Here is a 21,994-nt window from a genome sequence, read left to right on the forward strand (position 1 = left end):
TTTAACTCAGTACCACAACAAATATCTTAAGCATTTTTTAAACACACTGTCAAGAAGGGAAACATACCTAAGCTTTAGCTTCAGAGTTCTCTCTTGAATGCCAAACCCCAGGCAAGTTTGCACCTCACTATTCAGGAGTTTTCCTGCTTGTAGAAGGCAAAGTACACAGACAAGCATAATGCTCTGTCCTGCCTTCACTGAAGCAGTTCAATGACTATAGAACAAGCCCTTCCTCCTCTGCACTAGCACCATTTCCCTATTACCTTGGCACAAGGCATAAACAAACCCAATTTATTCTCCCCAGCTCTGTCCCACTCTGGCAGCACTGGGCAGTGCAGCTGGGCACAGACAGGCGTAGCCTTACCCAGACATTTCGTTGTTGGGATTTGCAAACTATTTAAGAAAGCTGTGCATGAAACACTGCAAAATAATTGTCAAGCCCACAGAATAACTTTTGCAGCTTTGTACCTGCTCTTTTCCTATATGATCAAAAAACAGAATTATCTCCTTTTGCTTTAGGGTAGATACTAGAAAAAAGGTTCTTCCTCCCAAGGGTGGTTGGCCACAGGCTCCTCAAGGAAATGGTCACAGCCCCAGCCTGACAGAGTTCAAGGGGTGTTTGGACAATCCTCTCAGGCACATGGTGTGACTTAGGGATGGTGCTGTGCAGAGCCAGGAGTTTGACTTGGTGATCTTCTGGGTCCTTCCAACTCAGCATATTCTGTAATTCCTGCTATTTCTATCTTATCCCATTACACCTCATTCTCCTTAAAGACAGCATTGATCATTAACTTATGGTTTCCGCAGGAAACTGGAAAACAGTGTTAGACTGTGGCTGTACCCACAGGTAAATAAAATGGAAATTGTGAAAAAGAGTGGCTGTCCTGCACATATGATTTTTTCCAATGCTGCTCCATCACCCTCTCTGTTTACCCCTCTCCCTAAGAACAGCTCTACTCAGGAAAGCAGCCGTGCCCAAGGCTCTAGGGAAATGTGCTCCAACTCTATGATCAATGTTATGAGCTGAGGCCCAACCTTTCTGCAGCAGACCAGCTGAAAATGAAATGAAAGGCGCCTTCTGAAGCAGCATGAATCCTATTTCTACTCTTCTCTATTCCATGCTATAGAGAGAATCTGTGAGAAATACTCAGTCCAGGAAGAAATAATCTGGTTCCATAAGAAGAATATATTGAGCAGAAAAACATATCCACAGTAAATTGAGGGGGTTTATTTTTCCCAGATCTTTCTCAGTATGTCTCTCCTTCTCAAAGTACTATGCTGCACAGGGTAAGCAAAGTGAACATTATTTGCAGTTATTTACAACTATTACCTCAATAGAAAAGGAACTTTGTAATCTTGACTGTATCTTATTTGCATTTTCCATATGAATTCCTTATCTAAAGAAGACGCATCAAGCATACTAAAATTAAATTGGAAAATGACACTAATAGGACAAAGCCTGAAGATTAGGGAAAGCATCTCTGATATTCAAGAAAATATATTAACAATCACCAGAAGGAAAATGAGCTTTCATAAGAATGCACACACACAAAACACTCCACTTGTGAAGTACAAACCTAAGGAAAATGTAAAAAATGGGAGTTTCCCAGTCAGATACCACAGCTAGAACTATCTTGCTAATATTTACAGGAATCATAAAATGAGAAATTTAAAGTCAAAACAGTATGTGAGCACAAACACAATAATCACAGTGTTAAAGAAAGAGTTACATGTAAATAAAAAGGAGGTAACAGAAAAGAGTCATTGTAGCAATAAAATAGGAGTTGAAGGCTGAAAAAACAGTGAAAGTACACAGATGTTGTTAAAAAGATTGCTTAGTGAAGAACAGTATACAGATAAAGCTAATGGAGAAGTGGGAACATTCCATAGCAGTGTACAGACTAATTCTGGACAAAAAGGGAAAGGAGAAATGAGTGAAAAAATACTCCTGACAGAAAACACTGCTCTGAGTGGGAATAAGGGAACATGCAACAGCAAAGTAAGAAAGACTCTTTGTCTTTATCAGGCAGTGAATACATGCTTCAAATGAAATTATAGAGTTGTTGCTACCTTTTAAATAGTTTCACAGGATCATACACTTAATTTGGGGATAAGCAGGTGATATTAAAAGCTAGTTCTAGCACTAGAGACTTTTTCATGTTAGGATAAGACACAGACCTTGCCAGCAGAAGAAGTTCATCGAAGTTTTCTCTAAGAAATATATTTCATAAATACTTTTTCTTTGGCCAGGCACAAGTGACTTTGCAGTAGACATGGGGAAGATGCAGCTTCACTAGAACACAATTTAAGTTCAAATAACTGAAACTGATAAACAGAACACTGCCTTTGTTGCATGCATTTCACAGTTTTTTTAAGTCTGTTTTCTTTTTCTTTATTTTTTCTTGAGAAAGAGTGAATTGGGCAGACAGGACATACCACAACAATCTGGTGTTCCTTGTCCTTCTAACGTACCCACACCTGAGACAAGGACTGGTAAAGCCATCTCAAAACACCTTTTCAGTCTTTTTAATTCCAAAGGATAACTTTTTAGTCCTTCCTCTCACTCTCTATACCATACCCAGGAGGATCCAATTCCATCCTCACAATCTCTTCAACCCTATCAGTCTGGAGTAGCCAAAGAGGTACTCAAATGGACAGCTATAGTAACAGTCTTCATTTACAAAATAGCAAGACATTTCAAACTGTGTTTGTAAAACTGCAAAGCTGACTCACTAGGCTTTATTTAAGGCACAAGGCCACTGACTTTTAGGAAAGCTGACTGTCTCACTCCTTGTGAGAAAGACTGGAAGGGCACTGCACCAGCATAGAGAACAACCAGAAACTATTAGGACTGATTGCGACGATGCACAATAAGGATATTACTGCTCTGACAAAGAACAAAGACAGCATAGTAATTTACATGTGTTACATTTCAATAAATGTAGATGCAAACACACAGTTTTCAAATATTAGGTATTTTTTCCAAATTCCTCTAAATGAGCATTAACAAAACCATTGGTTTTTCAAGTCAAAACTGAAAACCTATTAACTTAAATGTCAATGACATCAACATTTTATCAGTTTAGGAACTCCTAATTGAAAACTTCTAATATAAAACTAGGATTCCTCCTTTTACCAGCTGATGAAAAAGAAACAGAATGCTGTAGATAAATCTAGTTTTTTCTGACCTTTGCATCTCCTCTCAAAGGGCACAGAAATCATATCACTGGAATTTGTAGTATCTGGCATTGCTCAGAGCCAGTCTCTCTATTAGCCGTACATGCACCTACAGTGCTAAGAACCTTTAGATTTCTGTCCATATGAGGGCAATGAAAAGACATTCCCTCCTCTCTCAACCTCTTAGATATTACTGTTGACTTCTCTCTTCATTTCATAAAATGTCCATGCTTCTTGAAGACAGCTCATTAAGGCTCTTATAACTCTTATAAACACACACCGCCATCCACTCAGAGCATTCCACATGCAAGTATCTGCAACATCTAACTGAAGAATTCAATACTGAGGTGTGTGCCATATATAGCAATTAAGTTCTGTATGGGCATGTCCACTGACAACTGTGTTTTGTGGTTGTTTTTTTTTTTTTTTTTTTTAAGATAAATTTGATGACTATGGTTAACTGAAAGTTTTGAGTAATAGTTGATGAGGATTTCTTTTTTTCTTTTTTCTTTTAATCTCTACTGCTTCACTCTTTTGTCTTTAATTAAGAAGAAATACAAGAGAAGAAAAAGAGGTTCTTTCAGTGCAATCTGGAAATTGTCAGCTCCTGGCTCAGTTCTTTCTCCTCCTGAAGACTAAAAAAGGTTGTTCTCCCCTGCTCAGAGCCTCTGAAGCAGAGTTCTTGCCAGTGCTCTCTATGGGTTATACACAGAGAGGCACTCTCTGGTGGAAATGGGCCTCAACCCACAGAGAGAAAAGTTCAAGACCGTGAGTTGCTTCCATCTTTGCTGAGAGTACACAAGAGGAACTCAGCAAAGGAAGTTTAGCAAGCAGAGAAAAGCAGAACCAGAATGGAAATACTACAGCATAGAAAAAAAAATCTCGTATTAACACAACATGTTACATAAATGTATTAATATCTAGTCCTACCATGCGTTTTTAACAGAAGGTAGTTAAGTTATGAAGAGTCTGGGATTTTTCAAAAAGAAATTACTTTATATTCTACAGAATGTGTCTTCCAGTGAATATATTTTTAAAAACAGCTCAAACTCTATTTCACCTCATCTCAAAACAGAAGTACTTCTAAGGACTTTAAACAGTAAGAAGATTCCCAAAATTTTTTGGGAAGACTGACTGCTGGCAAGATTCAATGGCTGAGATTTGAATTAAATGAAAGTTTAAACTAGATAAAAGTCAGACAAGAAAATGTTTATTACTAATAACAAAATAAAACCATACTAATTAATCCGAGGATAAGGTAGGTTTTCTTTCATGTAGTCTTATCTATAAATAAAATATTTCTAAATGACACCATATGATTCAATCAAGGTAGAGGATTAAAAATGAAATAATTTGGTGAAATGTCAAGGTTTCTGATAACCAGGCAGGGCAGAACAGTGTAACACTCCAGCTGGCCATAACGGCAACAGTGTGTGAACTCAGCAGGATTTGATACACTGCCTGTGCTTCCCTTGAAACAGAAACTTGCTGTTGTGTTTAATGCAAGTGGGACCTCTATCTTTTAGTTCAGGATACGGCAAATTGTTCTGCCATACCTGGTGATGAATACTCAGATCTCTGCACCTAGATCCCTTTCTTAAGAGAAGACTAACATTTCCCAGAAAGTCACAAAAATCTCACATATCATCAATGTTCAGCAGTCTTCTAACTGCTAGTGGCTTGCAGACAGTGCCTTGCATTTGAAAAGCCAGTTCCCATAAGAAGCAAGCAGGAAAGACAGAGAGACTGCATCTTGCAGATCCTGAAATTCTGGGTTTTCACATCCTTCCAAGAGACCTCAATAAGAAAGGAGATGCTACTGATTACAACTAGTGTCACTTGGGAGAAACTGGAACAAAGGGACAGCTGCTTTTACAAATTTGAGAATAAATAATAAGCTAATTTAACATTGCATCATCCACTCTCATCAATTCTAACAAGCACCTGAAGCAACACTTAGTGATGCTGAGTGATGAATGGAGACAATGAACAGCAAACATTGATGATTGACCCCTTGCATTAACCGCTCAGAATGTGGTACACAGTAAAGCAGGGTCATGCTCCAGATTTTGGTATTATTTAACATCCAAAATATCAGTGGATGAGATGAGGTACAGAAGAGAAACTGAAGAAAGTTAGGCTTTCTATTACTACATTTCAAATGGTAATTTCCATCAGTATTAGACAGAACCATGAAACTCAACTGAGCCCAAGCACAAATATTCCTGAGAACTACAAGACCTGCCACTATTTGATGAGAAAACCAAAAGTCAGAGACTGCAGCCTATCAAATAAAACAAAAAGTGAAAGGAAAAGCAGGAGCAATTGAAATTAATTTGACTTACAATAAAATAATTAAATGCTCTCCTATGAAAAAAAATCAACTTCAGGACAACTGGTTTATGCTCATTCTTATAATGAGGTAGATGTGACAAAATTGGCATTTAACTTTAGTATTCTGGAAATCCAGAAACTAAAAATCCCACTTGTGAGAATAAAAAGAGGAAAAAAACCCACAACCCTTGTGACAATTCAACAGCAATGTAGGGTATTAAGGAATATTTAACATAATGACAGTTGTGTGTTCAACAGAAACCAGACTTGCTCACTTATCACACAAAAATGCAGGTTTGTTAAAAGCAGCAGTAATAAGAAATGACACCTTTAAAGCATGTAAGACAATTCTAATTTCATTTAAGTGAAGAAGCAATAAAATTCAGGTATGCAGGTAAATATTTACAGTAGAAACAAGACAATTCTTACAGAGACTTAATTCTGAATAGAAATGCTAAACAATATCAACTAATTCCCAGTGTGGTTAGCACTGAATATTTAAGTCTATGATAAGAGGAAACATGTCAAAACTTAGGTCTACTGCTAACTCTTAAAAGTTCAACACACTGAATTCCAAAACAGGAATCTGTTTTACAACTTTCCTTTGTTCTAGGGTTTTCCTAAAATCAACTACAAAGTCGGTTCATATGTAAGACTGGAGGGAAAAGATCAGAAGCAGAATACAACTTGATCATTTTAATCTGAAATATTTAGAACATATAGCAAATCCTGTCCCATCCTGAGGACTCCTACACTATTTACGTCATACTGTACATCAGTACGAAAGCCAAACACAATCTTTGAAAATAGATGGCAGACACATTACAACTGCTATCAACTGCAAATAGCAGGCCTGACAGATCTTCCCTCAGTGTAGAATTAGTGACCCACCCCATGTTTATACACAGTAAATTTTCCACAAAAGCAATCTCAAAAGTATTACTTTAATGAAAATATCAATAATATGTGCGGTGCATTTAATTTTTCTTAAAGACTGCATTTCAGAATGTTGTACTGAAGCACAAGATACAGGTCAGTTAAATGAGGAGAAAAGTCAAGTTCAGAAGAATACATGGCTATTTCATTGCTTTCCTTTTGGCATCTTTATCTTTCAAACACATGGCTGTCATGACTCATCTTGAAAAAGCAGTACTTGACAGTTCACAGGACTATTTCTTACAATCATTAGCAAATAACCTTTAATATGAGACTTATGAGTAATTTAGATTTTTACATATTGCCAGTCCCAGGTTTTTAAGAACCTACATTTTCTAAGCTCCAAGTTAATAATGCAATAATATATAATATTGTTTAAGCCATTTGTCTTGAGTGAAACAAATATTCTTTTGAGAAGAAATCAGCCAAGTTTAAATTAACTGTCCTTTCTGCTGTGTGATTCCTTCCCCAAAACTACAGAGAAAATAGGCAGGGCATGTAACATATCAAGACAAAAAGAGCTCAAAGAAAACATTTTGCTGGCAGTTTTAACAGCAGTATGGCAAAGACATGGACAATTTGAAATCATCTGGACATAAAGTCATATTTTGCCTTCAAAGATCAGAAATGCAACCACAATCCAACAGACAGTCAAAGCAACTGTGAGAGAACTGATGTGCTCTGTTTCCAAACTACATCTCCACCTGAGAAGCAGGATGCCCCAACAGGGTCATCTTAAACTCCAAGAACATGGCCACTACCGTTGTCCAAAGGCAATCCAGCCTTACTTGCTAAACAGTATTTCAAGACCATCTTGTGACTTTGTTTTGTGATGTGCATTTGTATCAACCGATTTGCAGATGACACTGCAGTGCTGATTTTGAATGATAAAGCCATGTAGGGTCCTGGACATGGGAAGGTTGATTTTCTCTTTATTACATATGTGACCAGCAGGTCAAGGGAGATGATTTTCCCCTTCTACTCTGCTCTTGTAACACCCCACTTGGAGTCCTACATCCAGCTCTGTGGCCTCCAAAAGAAAGGACATGGATCTGACAGAGTGAGTCCAGAGGAGGGCCACAAAGATGACCAGAGGGCTGGAGCGCCTCTCCTATAAAGACAAAGAGTTGAGTTGTTCAGCCTGCAGAAGACTCCAGGAAGCCTTACAGAACCTTTCAGTACCTAAGGGGGACTTACTGGAAACCTGAGGAGGGACTCTTCATAAAGGCATGTAGTGACAGGACCAGACAAAATGGCTTTAACCTGAAAGAGGGTAAGTTTGCATTAGATATTGGGAAGAAATTCTTTACTATGAGAGTGGCAAGATGCTGGAACAGACTGCTCAGAGAGGTTGTGGATGCTCCATCCCTAGAAGTCTCCAAGGACAGGCTGGATGAGGCTTTCAGCATCCTGGTCTAGTGGAAGTTATTCCTGTCCATGCAGGGGAGTTGGAACAGGATGATCTGTAAAGTCATTTTCAACCAAAACTATTCTGTGATTCCATGATGTTATGGGAGTTGTGGGGTTTGGATACTATTGTTTAGAATAGTTACACAGACACTCTGATAACCACTCACTCATTTGAAAATTCTTCTAACTTAACTCAGCAGAGCCAAGGTTCAGGGACAATCACTTTACTCCCAGAATAGAGCCTGACAAGAGTGGATACAATGAAATTTAAGTGAACTGAGGCCATGAATTAACACAAAAGGAGCTTTGTTCTCAAACTGGTGTGATTATCTTGATTAGCATGTTTGACACTGCATTTGCTTGCTGACTACTGTTCAAAAAAAGTTAAAGTATTAGGGGGCTGTTGAAGGATTGTTTTTCCCTTGAAAGGCTTTTGGAAAAAAAATCCCACATTTTCCACTTTTTAGATTTTACATGGGAAGGGGTGCAACATACAATGATGACCATCCAGAAACGTAAGTTCTTCCAGATCAAGAGGAAAAGATATCTACAGTGAAATAAATTTTACAAAAAATGTCAAGAAACCAATAAAGAAAGGCAAATGCAACTTCTTAAATTACCTGCTGCCTGAAGACTTTGGATTTAAGGGAATTCTGAATACACTACATAAATGCATATACAGTGGGCACTAAGGGGCACATGTGAGAACACTTTTTGAGAGGAGCAACAGTGAAGAGCCCCCAGTGGAGGCAATGAATGATGTGTTGGAAATTAATTAACAGGGTCAATTAAAATACCTCAACTTTAGAAAATCAGGTAATTTGAGACTACAGTTCCTGTCTGCAGTGCTTCTCTTCTCTACAAAAGTGTGGTTTAAAAAGAAAAATAAGTCCTGGTCTCAGTATTATTTTATGACTTTAAATATTTTAAGATAGCAAAGGAAATATTGAGCTGAGTATCCCCTACAAAACATTGACACTAACATTTGTATTTGCAATGGAGATTACTGAGACAGATAAGGAGAAAGAAGTGGAGAAAGTACTCATTTAGGGTTCAGATTCTTAGGAAGCTTCCAAGACACAGTATCCCTGCAACTTCTAATACATCACACTCAATATCTGTGCTATATGTAAATTAGACAAATAAATTTTATGAATATATAGCCTGCAGTACCTCAGCATTCTTACGAGTCAGAGTGGTGGGTAGATAAGAAAAATCAAACTAGCCAAGACATCGGATTCTACAGCTGTGAGGAGGGGCTAGATGAAAGTATCCAATAAATACAAAGACCATGCAAAACAATGCCTAAAGTGTAATGGAAGAGAGCCAATATGGAAGGCAACATAAAGGGAAATACTTCCAAGCAGATGGCTCCTTTTAACCAGACACTTTACTATGGTCTAAAAGTACAGTCTTCTAAACAAAATGTATTGATATGTAGAAGCAATTATTTTTAACAGTTTTCTGAAAAAGCCCATACTTGGGAAGAGCATGGCTTTCTTTCGCCATCACAATCTGATTTCTGATTAGTAACATTTTCCCAATCTTTCCAACTGGACGTGACTTCAGCTGTAAAACTGCCCTTTATCCAAAAGTGGAGTAGAGAACCAAATGTATCCAGGAATCTCTTATCTCCAAGAGGAGTTTTAAAACCTGTGCAAGAACCCTCTTGCCTCTATTGTCAGCACTAGAAAGTCTGTGCCTATCCCAAATAGTTAAAAATTCTTTTATATTTAGCTGGATACAAATTTGACTTATTATTTGGACTTGAATTAAAGGCCAAACATTTGAGATTTATGCTAATGTCACAGATCTCATTTCTAGGCAGTTTAAGTGTACTCCACTGAAGACCATTCCTTACACTCTTTCAGAGGCCAAACCTGTTACAGCGAAGCCAAATTATTAAAGTAGCATATTCAGCAAGAACATACACAACAGTTCTACAAAACCTGTGCTAGCTGCCTACTGATTTCCAAGTACAGTTGAGAATGTTCACATTGAAGTGTAAAGGCCTGTTCTTGCAACAAGCCTATCCTTGCTTTCTGCATGCTTTATATCTCTACCTATGTATGTATTCAAGATAAGCTCCGCATACACACACATATAACATATGCCTAAATTAATAAATTAAATAATGTAAACAGTAAGCAGAGAATACAACACTTTCAATGACAAGTACGACCTCCAACAAATCCTAGGAAATATACTCAAAGAAAAGTCAGTTTCTTCTAAAGCACACTGCTGGGCATGTCAATTAGAAAATGAATGGCTACAAGCACTAGCAGTAATGTTGTACCCTGTAGTAACTCTACCACAATTTTGATGCTATGAAACTCTACTTTGCTTACTCCAATACCCAATATTTGCCTCACCTATGACTGTTCTTTTTGGTCTTCTCATATTCATTATTTTTAAAATGTTTATTATTTTGAAAACTACATTTACATCTCTCAGACAAAGCTGGATGTTAACAATTGAAATCAATTCCTTGGAGAAACCAAAGTTTCGATATTATCACACACTCATACACATGAAATTATATTAGATTTCATACAATGAACACTTTTTTAGGTAGAGCTGTGAAGGTATGACTTTTATTCTCAGGAGAAAAAGGAACAGACAAGATATCTATAACCTTACAGTCTGCATGCTGTGCATGTCATGTAGCAATAAATAATTCATATTTTGACCTTATGGGATACCTTTTACTCATGGATTTCAAAGAGCTTTTGCAAAGATGGATATATGTTTTATTATCGGAAGTTTATAGATCTCAGGAAAAAGAGAGACATAAAATTACCTATCCAAGGTCATTTAGTAAGCCAGGTGTATTTAAGTGGGTAGTGTCAGGCATTCTGCCTTTTTGGTTCAGGTTGCAACTTACAGGACCACTATGAGAACAGCCAGATACTGCCTTAAACTTCAATTAAACCTGCAAGAAAGCATGATGGATGTTATCTCTGTAAAAATACAGAAAATCTGAACATACTCCTGGGTGAGAAAAGAGAAAAAAATTACTAACTCTAGGTACGTGGTAGCAGGATAGCAGAGGAATTCTCCAGAATAATCTTATGCAAGCATTCTGGAAAGGGCACTGGATTCACAGGCAGAGCTGTCAGGATCTGCTAAAGAGGGATGAAAACAAAGCTGTCTTCCTCCACAATGAGATTTTCCTGGAGACCATATCAGTTATCAGAATGAAGCTGAAGAAAGCAGTAGCAGTTCTAGTATACTACAATAAAAATTGTATAGAAAGGTGAACAGTAGAAAATAATATATTTTACAAAGACTGATTCTATTTCCAGCACCATCCCCAGAAGATACACTACCAGGACTTAAGGTATGTAAACCAGAACTACTCACATTAACTATTATAGCAAATACTCCTTTTCATTTTCATTTGCCAAAAAAAAAAATGGTGTTTCCTCAGATGTTAATAATTAACTCCTTAAAAATATTTTTAATAAAAAATACACATGCAAAAAGCTTTGTATAGAAAACAATTGCAAATTGATATATAAATGAGAACATTTATGAGAATGTAGCATTGGAAAAACAGTTTGTTAGTTAACACCACAGCAATAATGCTTTGGATTAAATACTTAAGTGCTGCAATTCTCTGAACTGCCTTACCTAACATTAAGTACAGGGCTCCATTCATGGCCTTAACTGTAAAGATTATGTGCAAGTGCTTTCCTGAAGTGAGCTCAGAATGTTTTTTACTTTTCAGGATGGAGTCCTTATGTTGTCTCAGACTGCTGAGAACTGAGAAACATATGACATGCATAAATTATCTGTTCAGCTGCCCTCTGAAGTGCAGCAGTAGTAGGACCCAAGGTCCTCATGTGTTAGCCAAAAAAGATAACAAAGAAATAAGCCTTGGGTTGCTTCTTTGTATTGCTTGTGTTTGTTTCTTTTTCCCCAAAGAAAGAAGGTATTATAATCTTCCACAGTGGGAGCTTACTCTGTTCTAATAACGTGGTGTTTAAACAAACCAAAGATTTCTATTTTACAGGGAGAAAAATTATCACCACTGTTATCACTATTGGCTTATAACAATTGGTAGCAAAACAGTATTTCATAAAAGGTCAGCACTTCAAATCTAGATTTAACTAACACCACCACTGAAATGTTTCCTTTACATAAAGTTATGTTTTAAAAACAAAAAAAGAAATCACACACTCCTTATTCTGTAAGTACCAAAATGAGGTAAACCCAAAACCTAGTTACTGGCAAATCAAACTACTATCATGAGGAGAAAAAAACCTATCCTGATGTGTCTATATGATCAGAATGAAACAGAGTTTAAAGACATACAGCATGCACTAAGAAAAGACAGATTTGCCAGAATTTTCCTGGGATTAATTAAAGGGGAATAATTTTAAATTTTTCTCTTCTTCTCAAGCCTCTCCAAGCTGAATTTAGTCTATTTAGGTAATAAATGCAAAGTAAGCAGGAAGGCATGTGCTGTTTTCAAATCAGAAAAGCAATCTTGTTTAGAGAAGAGAATTTTTTAAGCTTTCAAAATACAAAACCATTCAGAAGACCAAATAAAATACATTCCTCAATTCCTTTGTGCAAGTGGAGTCCTTTAGACAGAAACAAAATGTGCCCCTCATGAATAATTTCCTGCACAAGATTTACAAGAAACCCTCAAAAGTCTTGATGTTCATGCCCAACTGCAAAAATATTTGATGCAATGGAGAGATAAGCAATGCTTCTTGTTGGAGCTGAGTCTCAGATTCCCCTACCCTACAGCTGGTGTGTAAACAGGAATATCTGCATTGAGGACTGGGATAAACACAAGCCACCATGCAAAAGGTGAGGGACAATTACCACACACTGCACGTGTTTCATCACAGTTTGCCCCATACCTTCTCCATATTTAAGCTCCTTACTTTTTTTTTTCACTGCTACTTTCACCACCTGTGCTTAAGCAGAAATTATTATAAGCTTATTAGCTGTAAGTGGTCACGTCTACAAACATGGGGAAGGGTTGGTGCTTGGTGCCAATCAGCTTTCACTAATCTGCACCCTACCAGTGATCCCACTGCTCCTCAGGATTGACTGTCAGGAGGTCAAAACCATTCCCTGAGCCAACAGGGGCACAAATGTCATGTTCCTGTCTCCCTCTCTTCTGCTGAAGGAATGTATCGACCTAACTCCCATGTCTTACGGAAAATGAATGTGTCCAGTTACTTTGATTTTGAAGGTATTTGTTATGTCACAGAAATTGTGCAAAGCCAGAGATCATCACAGCTTAGGTGAGGAGAAGAGAAAATCTCACAAGATCTGCAGAGTTCCTCATGCATTTACAAATGAAGAGTATCAAATTCAACACTTTCTTTTAACAAATATTTCACCTTGATTTTGATACTTTTTATGGGAGAAAAAAAAAAAAAAAAAGATCTAAATCTGAACCTTGTCTAACGTTTCCATTAGCAACTGAAATGTATCAAAAAAACCCTGTTCTTTTAGCTAGGTCTGTATGGGCAAATTACTGCTTTTATCCTCCAATTACACAGCCAGCAACTTAGCTTGGTGAACAGCACGAAAATAGCTGTGTTATACTACATACTATAACAATATTCTATGTATTACTTTATTTGTAATGATTATACAATGGTTTATTGACAACTTTAAAACTTCTCAATATCCAAAATACTCTTGTGACAATAGCTCACTTGCAGAAAACCTAAATATTACTGGTAGGGTGGTGATGACGCCCTCCTGCCACGCTAATTTCAAACTCAAGTTAAACCAGGTAAGTACCAACACAGGTGAGCAATACCTCGATATAGGACAACAAGGAAAGATTCCACCAGGTTTGGAAAGGTGTCCTCTGGAGGCAGAAAAAGCCCACCACTATACTTGAATCTGTATGCAAGGTGCGGTCTAAGAAACACAGCTTTTGTCACTTACTCTTTCACAGCACATACAAAGGAAAACTAAATGAGGTATTTAGATAACACTAAAAGGAAACTGAACTTACCCTTATTGCACACGGGCGTTTCACCTACTTACCAAAGGGTAGATAAGAACTTTTTGAGCCACTCATAATGGAAACCTTCGTACTCAGCTTTGAGCAATACTAGAAAACTCATTTTAACTATTTTATTTCCAGCAATGATAAGGAAATATGAGCATCTCTTATACTGTGGCAAGAATAACAATCAGAATTAAAAGAAGAATATGCAGGCATTATAAAGCACAGGTCACTGTTACAGGTTTAATATACCCCCCAGTTTGGTTGATGTGTTAATAGGTTTTACATTTTAAAGCAGCATACAGGGTATTCATCAGGTAACTATAATTGTTAAGGGTGTTTCAGGTACTGGAATACAAGACCAGTTATTTACATAATACATGTGAAAAGTGAACATCCTTCAATTAGATTTCTATTTTAATCAGTGAAACTGTAGGAATAATCCCATAATGTTTCAATAATGTTTCAATAATAGCATTTCACTAATAATGCTTCAATACCTTTTTGTACTTCAAAAAGAACAAGAATATAACTAGACAAAACTCAGGATATTCTGGGTCTGAAAATCCCTTTCTTTCCCAAGTATGAAACCCCTCACTTTAATTAATTTCCCTTTCTACTTTATATATTAAGAACAAGCTTTTTCTGTAGAGTTGTTTTTGGTTTTTGCATTTCGCAAGTACAACATATTCAGACTTTCTCTATGAAGTTGGTATTTATGAGGTAGAAAGCTGACAATAACTGCCCCTAATTTCAGGTGGAGTATCTGTCATGCGAAGAAGCCTTAATACATTAAAGTCACGAACACAACAGACAACCACCTCACACTGAAAAAATTATGCTACTACCTTTAGATTAAGGTTACTCAATTAGGTTTTAATGAGGTCTGTGGGGTAACCCTGCCAACCCACTATCTCTGGCAGAGGCCACTCTGAGGCCCCAAGCCCAGCCTCCCTGGAAGCACAGGGCAGCACTTGTGGTTGTGAACCCTCTCTGAAGAGCTGGGACATAACAGGTCCAGGCAAATTCTGAGTGCAACTCAAACCTGGTGATCTGAAAGCTGCTCATCTGTAAAAGAGGGGAATGCACCAGTGGGATTTTTAACTGACCCAAAGTTTGTTTTGGTAGTGGGGTTTTTTTGTGTGTGAGGGGGATTATAAAACTGTAGAAGGAATTTGTCTACAACAGTATGTGCTGTTTGACATTTGAGGAGAGTAGTTTTCATTTCACTGTATTTTAATAACCAGAAAAGTTTTGAAATCTTGTGTGACCAGATCAAACTCATGTAGTAGCAGTCACTGAGCCGTTTAAGTGCCTTAAAGCTTGCAGCACCAGCTCTTTGTTGCAGGTACAGACATGGCTAAAATGAACACAATTCATCTCCAAAAAGAAATGGAATTACACCCAGCAGTCTATGTACAGTGCAAGCTTCAGCATGATTTAAAAGGAAAAAAAAAAAAAAAAGCAAATCCAACCTAACATGCTTTATCAGTATTTAAAAATTCTCTCTTCCTCCAAAGAGCATTTTCCAGTATCTTATTTAGCTTACCACCATATGCTTGCAATTTCTACTCTCCATAGAAGTCATTCTGAAAAACCAAAGGAAAATTTTTTGCAAACCACAAATATAATAAAATAACCTCCTCCATGAAATGGTCTAAAAAGCTTGGATTGCTTCTGCTCCACCTCCCCACATCTGGCACTCGCATCAGATTACAGGCCAGAAGGCAAAGCAAAGAGACGGAAAGGGAGATAGTGGCTGGATCACAACTAGAAGGAAGCGTGCCTCCTATAACTCACTCTTTTCCCAAATGCCGATACGTCAAAGCACGACAGAAAAAGCAACTGTGGGAGAAGTCTGCACACGTACATACACAAGATACACAAACATCCAACAGGCACTAAATTACACAAAATACGCTCAGATGACTTCAGTCTGTGCCCAAAGTTCAAGTAGGCTTCTGATTTTGTAACTGACAAAATTTACAGGAAATGGTCAATCATTGGTTTCTAATTCACAACACTTTCACTTCTTCTAATTTGCCACGTATTTCATAGGCAGAACAAAACCGAAAGACGATGAATTATCCAAACACCACAGTCTGGTCAAATAAGCAGTTTATTGATTGGTCTTTTTGAAGTTTAAATTTTGCAGACTTTAAACTGGTTTAAAACTCAACCAGGAAGATGGATGAATCTACACAAGAATTCAAGGAGCTGATTGGGAGCGTTGTTTCCCAGAGCTCCCTCTGGAACCACATTCTGCTCACTCTTCAAGCTTGCATCAGCAGCACAAAAACATAAAAACTTTCACTGAGTCTTTCAAGCTTAGCAATAATCAAAATTATTCAGACTATTCAAATTATTTTTTTGTTCCAAATAGACTCAGCACACCGGCCAGGAACTCATCGAGTCAAATATGAGCAACAAAATTGGAACTCTTCTTGCTAAGCTAATTGATGACCCTACAAAAACAAAACACAACTGCATATTCAAAACTTTCCAAAGACGCCCTGTATTAGAGTTGCAGAACGCCTTCCCCTCTGTGCCTGCTGAAATATGATCGTAATTGCTGTGAAAGGGCGAGAGACCGACTATACGTTAAATCCTGCCATCTGTAGGTGCTTTGCACAGTTCCATTTGCTGCTGCCGGGTCAAAAGTTTACCCTATTTTCACTTGTTCATAACCAATCACACAAGCCTCTGCTATGCGTAATCTTTGACCTACTCTCAAAGCAATTTTTGTATTATATAGTCATATGATTACACTGAAAAAACCCACACATTTTATTAAGAATACGCTTCTTGTTGGTTAGCTTTATAATTATTATTATTTCCATATTCAGTAAGCGTGAGTAAGTGTACCGGCCTTGTTCTTCCCAGTTAACTCCCTTGGAGCACAATCATAGAGCTATGAATTCTCTAGCATTTCTGGCTAGTTGCAATCCAGAACCACATGCAAAACAGAGCTGGAAAGCATTCACAGTATCTGTCATTTTAGAAGTAAGGGGAAAGAACAACTCAATTTGTACTAATAGGGAGAGAAGATGTTTTGTAAACATTTAAATTAATGTTCATAGTGAAAATGAAACATTTTTCTGAAAATGAGGATTGCTATAAGAATATCCCTATATATATACCTTAAATACTAAATATGCAAAAATATACTTCATGGAAACATTCATGCTACTGATATTATTATTATTATTAAATATCAAGGGAACAAGCAGTTTCATGAACAACAGAATTAATTAAGCCTCATCTCCCACAGATTTATACCTCCTGGTTGGTTGACTTTGGTGTCTAGAAAGGTGAAAGCTTTGAAGGAAGTTTTTCCCACAGCTGGGACATTTGTTTAAAGCCTCTCTTTTCCCATCACTGGGGTTCCCAGACAACTAGTAAGATTATTTCATGCTGCAACCTTTCCCTCTGTCAGGGAAGTTCCACCTATACACACTCAGCTGCTTATTTTCACAAAACCTGAAGGAACTGAATTTTGAGATTTCCACTGCACCAAAAAGTGTGATCAAAATCAGCAATAGGTTCAAAAGATAATGAGGGGAGTTGAAGGGATGTGTGTGCATCAACACAAGTGCACGGTGTGACCTCACGAGCCTTGTTTCTGTAGGAAAAGAGGTTAAAAATAAAGGAGAATATTTGGCCTTCTTAGTATTTTACAGAAAGCTAACTTAGAAGGACTAAAGAGCTAGCTATACTAATAGATCACCTAAAAGTAATACCACGGTATTTAAATCCATCTCATACAGTTTGCTAGACAGTTTTTAAAGAAAAACAGACACACAGGCCCCATTTAACTTGTAATAGGAGATAAAACCAGATACTTTTCCACAGATATGTATTTTACTGTAATCTATGAATTGCAATAGATTTGTGATGTTTTAAATTATTTTTAATCTAGCATTTATACAAGTGTGTTCAGTCTTCAAGAATATAAACACAAGTCAGCACTTGCATGAATACTTGCATTGCTCCATTTCACATTTGACTCTTAGTTGCATTCGTAAATGTAACAAGAGAATATAAACCAGCCCTTGCCATTTTGATCAGTGAAGTAATATAAACCAGAGAATAATCAATCAAATAACAGCATTAAGCCACTTCCAAGCAGGTAATAAAATATGTTCACGTACAAAATTCTAATAGTTATGAAGTCAAATCATTCACTAAGGGACAGAATAAAAAATTACCCCAAATAAATAAAACAAAATGTAAATTTCAAGGCAACACCAGTCTACCATCTCAGCTCCTTGGTGCAGCAAGGGCCATAGGACTATGCCGCTCTTACATCAAAGATCAGGACCTTAGATGTGCAAAGCACATCTCTTTAGAATATTATACATGAAGTCATATATTACTTCCATAAACTGATCAGTCTAAGTCAATGAGATGTCTGGAAAACTAAAAGAAACACTGATAATGCTCCATTTTTTTGTAGAGAAAAAAATAAAAACCAAAGTAAAATAGAAGTCAGTTTTTTAAAGCAATGAAGGAGGTTTATCTAACTGGCAAACACATATGACATATGCCAGACGCTAGCTATTAGATATTAGACAGAATTCTATACAACAAGGTGTTTCTTGCACATATTATATACATAAATACAAAAAGTTAATAAACTGTGTGCACAAATACACACAGCATTCAGCCATCTGTTATCAGGACTGATATCACCTATGATCCAGGCCAGGAACAAGTGAATAGTCTTTCGCCCAGGGGAAAGCAAGATGGATGGTGTTACAGGAAACCTACTCCACTCAGCTTATCAGCAGCAAAATGAACAGTGGAAAAAGCCCAGTATAAAAGAAGAAGAAAAGGCAACAGAACTGACTCTTAAGAACACAAAGGGGAAGGAAGGCTGAAGGTACCCAGAGGTATCTACAATATGTCTAAACACAGGCAAATTTTTCACCTTGGCAGAACAGTCTGATCTAGAGCAGAGCTTAAACAACTGGAGCAACAACTTATCAGGAGATAAAAAGACTGAAGAAGTGAAGTTGAGAATTCAGGAAACATGACTCAAACCCCAAGGTGATCCAGTAACATTGAATGCTATAAAGCCACTCAGTGTTTTATGCAACTTTGTGCTTCTCTTCTAATTTTCTTACAACGCAAAAAATTATTTTAGAAAGCTTGCAACTGAGCATGAATTTATATTACTCTTTATATTATTGGGACAATTTGGAGAGTTTAACATCAATCTTGGTAATGTAGTTAGTTTACTCATATGGGTCCCATTCCTGATAAGGAAACACTGTCCCCAGCAAAGAGATCTTTCATGCTAGAGTCAGAAACTTTACAGGGACCTGATGAGGCTCAGGGGAGTTTAAAAGTACCAGGATTTTATGTAGGTCCACAGAGCAGTGACATGAGGGATCTGTAATGCAGAATTTTTCTTTCAGTTTTATTTAAGAACAACAATTCTGCTATACAATTAGAGACCAGGCCAATTGCAGTAACTGCTTACAACCATGCATATATTTCTGTTTGACTGTATTGGAATTTTGCGATCCAGATTATTTCTATAAATATACATACACAAAAGTAACCAGTTTTTCTGCCATCAGGTGATTGAATTATAGTAAATTGAGATCTTAAAGATACCATCCAATTTGTACATGATTTTTTATTGTTTCATTTTCACCTGAATCATTTTCATTAGTATAAGAGCCTAATGATTTCCTAGGTGTGAAAATTCTTAAAACAATGAATCTGAAAAAAGTTTAAAAAATTATAAATCATATAAAAACCTAAATCTTAATTTAGTCTTTAACCTTTATGATGATAAAAAACATTCAACCAAGTGTGGAGACAATTGTTAGAAGCATTTGCTTTGGATGATCTCCACAGATTAAAAAGGTATTCAGTGCTCTCATGTAATGGATATGCATATTATCTCAGGATAATAAAATTTTTATAGACTATCACTGCATGACAATAAAGAGTACACATACAATTTTATACATTTCATTAATATTATTATTGTTTTATATATATATATACACACACACAGAGCTTTCCATCTTCCCATATTCTTTACAGATCAAATAGTTACAGTCTCAAATTAATCTTGCAGTTCTTCTAAAAGGCAATATAAAACTATAATACCAAAATTCACTCAAAAATTAGTATTTGACTTCTCAAATGGCAATTTAGAAGACTGAATCTGAACTACTTCATATGCAAATAAGGTGCTTTTTATATGGCATAGGAGCTTGTCGTTGATAAGGGCATTTTTAATGAAGTGTTTTAAAGGATGTGGTTTTCTATTAAAAGAGGTCATCTATTACAAGGAGTTGGCAATTCTGTTTCAGTGGTTGGCTGCAGAACCTCCCACCTGCTAATTCTCACAGACTTAACTTCCTAGTCCTTGGGGTAGTCACCAACTTGGCTATGCTGCAAGTAGCCATCCTAGAAATCTTATCAAGACATTATCATGGAAATAAAGCCAAACCACAGGAAGAAGGGAGGCTCCTCCACTCCCTCTGAACTGGATTGTGGCAAGCCTCCAGTGCAGTCCAGTTGCTGGGCAGCATTTGCTGCAGCAAAGCTGCTCTCCATCTCCTTTGGTAAAAAGCAGAGCAGATGGAAATTTCCTGTAGGCTGGTCTTGGCCCAGAGACCACTGTTTGGACGATACTCCTCCACGAATAAGAGCAATCCATTCATTGCAACAAGCTGACTGGCCCTACTGTCCTCTTTTACAACACAGCTCGGTCCAATCCCTTCAGTCAGTGATAAAACACAGCGCAATGTGAGCACATTTCATCGCCTGTGCCCGGGTAGGAACTAAGCCATGAAGGAAAATATGGCCATGTCACGCTAAGCAAAGAAACACATGAGTAACTCTGGCAAGCAGCTAAGATAAGGCTTTTCTGAATGACTAAAGGTAATGTTATATTGATGTTATGATAAATTATTACCTACAGACACAGAGTAAGCAGCAGAAGCTGTGCAACCATACTCTTCAGAGTGGCAGCTGTATGTTCTTCTCTTAACAACATTGGAAGATATGAATAGAAAAAAATCCTTTACACAATAAAAAATGTTATAAACCTGTTGTGTCCTGAAAGTTTCCAAATTTTATTCAGAATGAAAGAAACACTTCAACATATGTAACCACCATGGATTTTTCACAAGATTCAAAGCAGGTCTCACTTTCTTTAGTCTTCCCTTGTCTGTCCATCATAGCTAAAACACTATGGAGCTCGAAGCAGAACTCTGTCCTGATTTCTGTTCCCTTTGCAATTACTGGTGCACATATCTTGTTTGCTATGCAAAGGCTGCTAAGACTGATTTTCCAAACTCCATTCAGATGTGAGTAAAGGTGCTGGTCATTGATGTAGCTTTTCTGGTCATTCCAGTGACAAGAAAATGGGTTTGTCAGCTTCTCCTGAATAAATTAAAACATTGGAATGGGATTAAATAGTCCTTTTAAGGCATAAAAACAAAAGGTGGTCACTTGAATTTATGAAATTTCACTATTTATCTGATAGTTGAAGAGGAAAGCTAGGAAAGGGAAATGTTCTATATTATCTTTAGGACAAAGGAATCTTTGTTGAGCTCTGCCTAAAAGTTTCTCACAGGGCTTTGCAAAACGCAGTGCTACCTACCACATAAGGAAAAGGAGCACTCTCAATCACCGTATGCAGCCAGTCTTGCAGTTCCATTTTCTGCAGTGCTTCCCTGCAGAAAATCTCCTGGGTGAGCAAACTTTCCCTGGAAAGGCTCCTCAATGGTCCTTTCCAGCAAGCAGAGTACATGGGGAATATTCAGTAGTTATTTGCTGCTCAAGTGCATTATATCAGCAGAGACAGAGAGTGTGACAGGCCTTGTCTGGATGAAAAGTTAGAGCTCTCTTCGAAGGCTCTCCAAGCAGCCTAAAGCATATTTAAACCAATCCAAGAGTGTACAGGAACAGAAGAAGAACTCTTTCTTATCCTTTTGTACTCATGCTTTTCTGTCACACTAAGTGCATGAGTACAGTCAAAGGCAGGATGGCTGAATTAACTCAGAAAAAAGCTGTCCAAAAAAGCTGAGCAATCAGTCTTCAAAAAATTAATGATAAAAGACTTTGAATAAAGCCAATTTGTAATGGAATGTAAGAAGGGAAGTCCCTAAAGAGAAAAACTGT

At 37.2% G+C, this 21,994-nt stretch overlaps 1 protein-coding gene across 4 annotated transcripts in view; it reads right to left on the minus strand.

The window, feature by feature from the left end:
• NCOA2 (nuclear receptor coactivator 2) overlaps positions 1–21,994 on the minus strand; it is a 189,176-nt gene that overhangs the window by 91,769 nt on the left and 75,413 nt on the right. The window lies entirely within an intron of this gene.

Source organism: Zosterops lateralis, assembly GCF_965231275.1.
Source record: "Zosterops lateralis genome assembly, chromosome: 1".
In the NCBI taxonomy this organism is placed as follows: Eukaryota; Metazoa; Chordata; class Aves; order Passeriformes; family Zosteropidae; genus Zosterops; species Zosterops lateralis.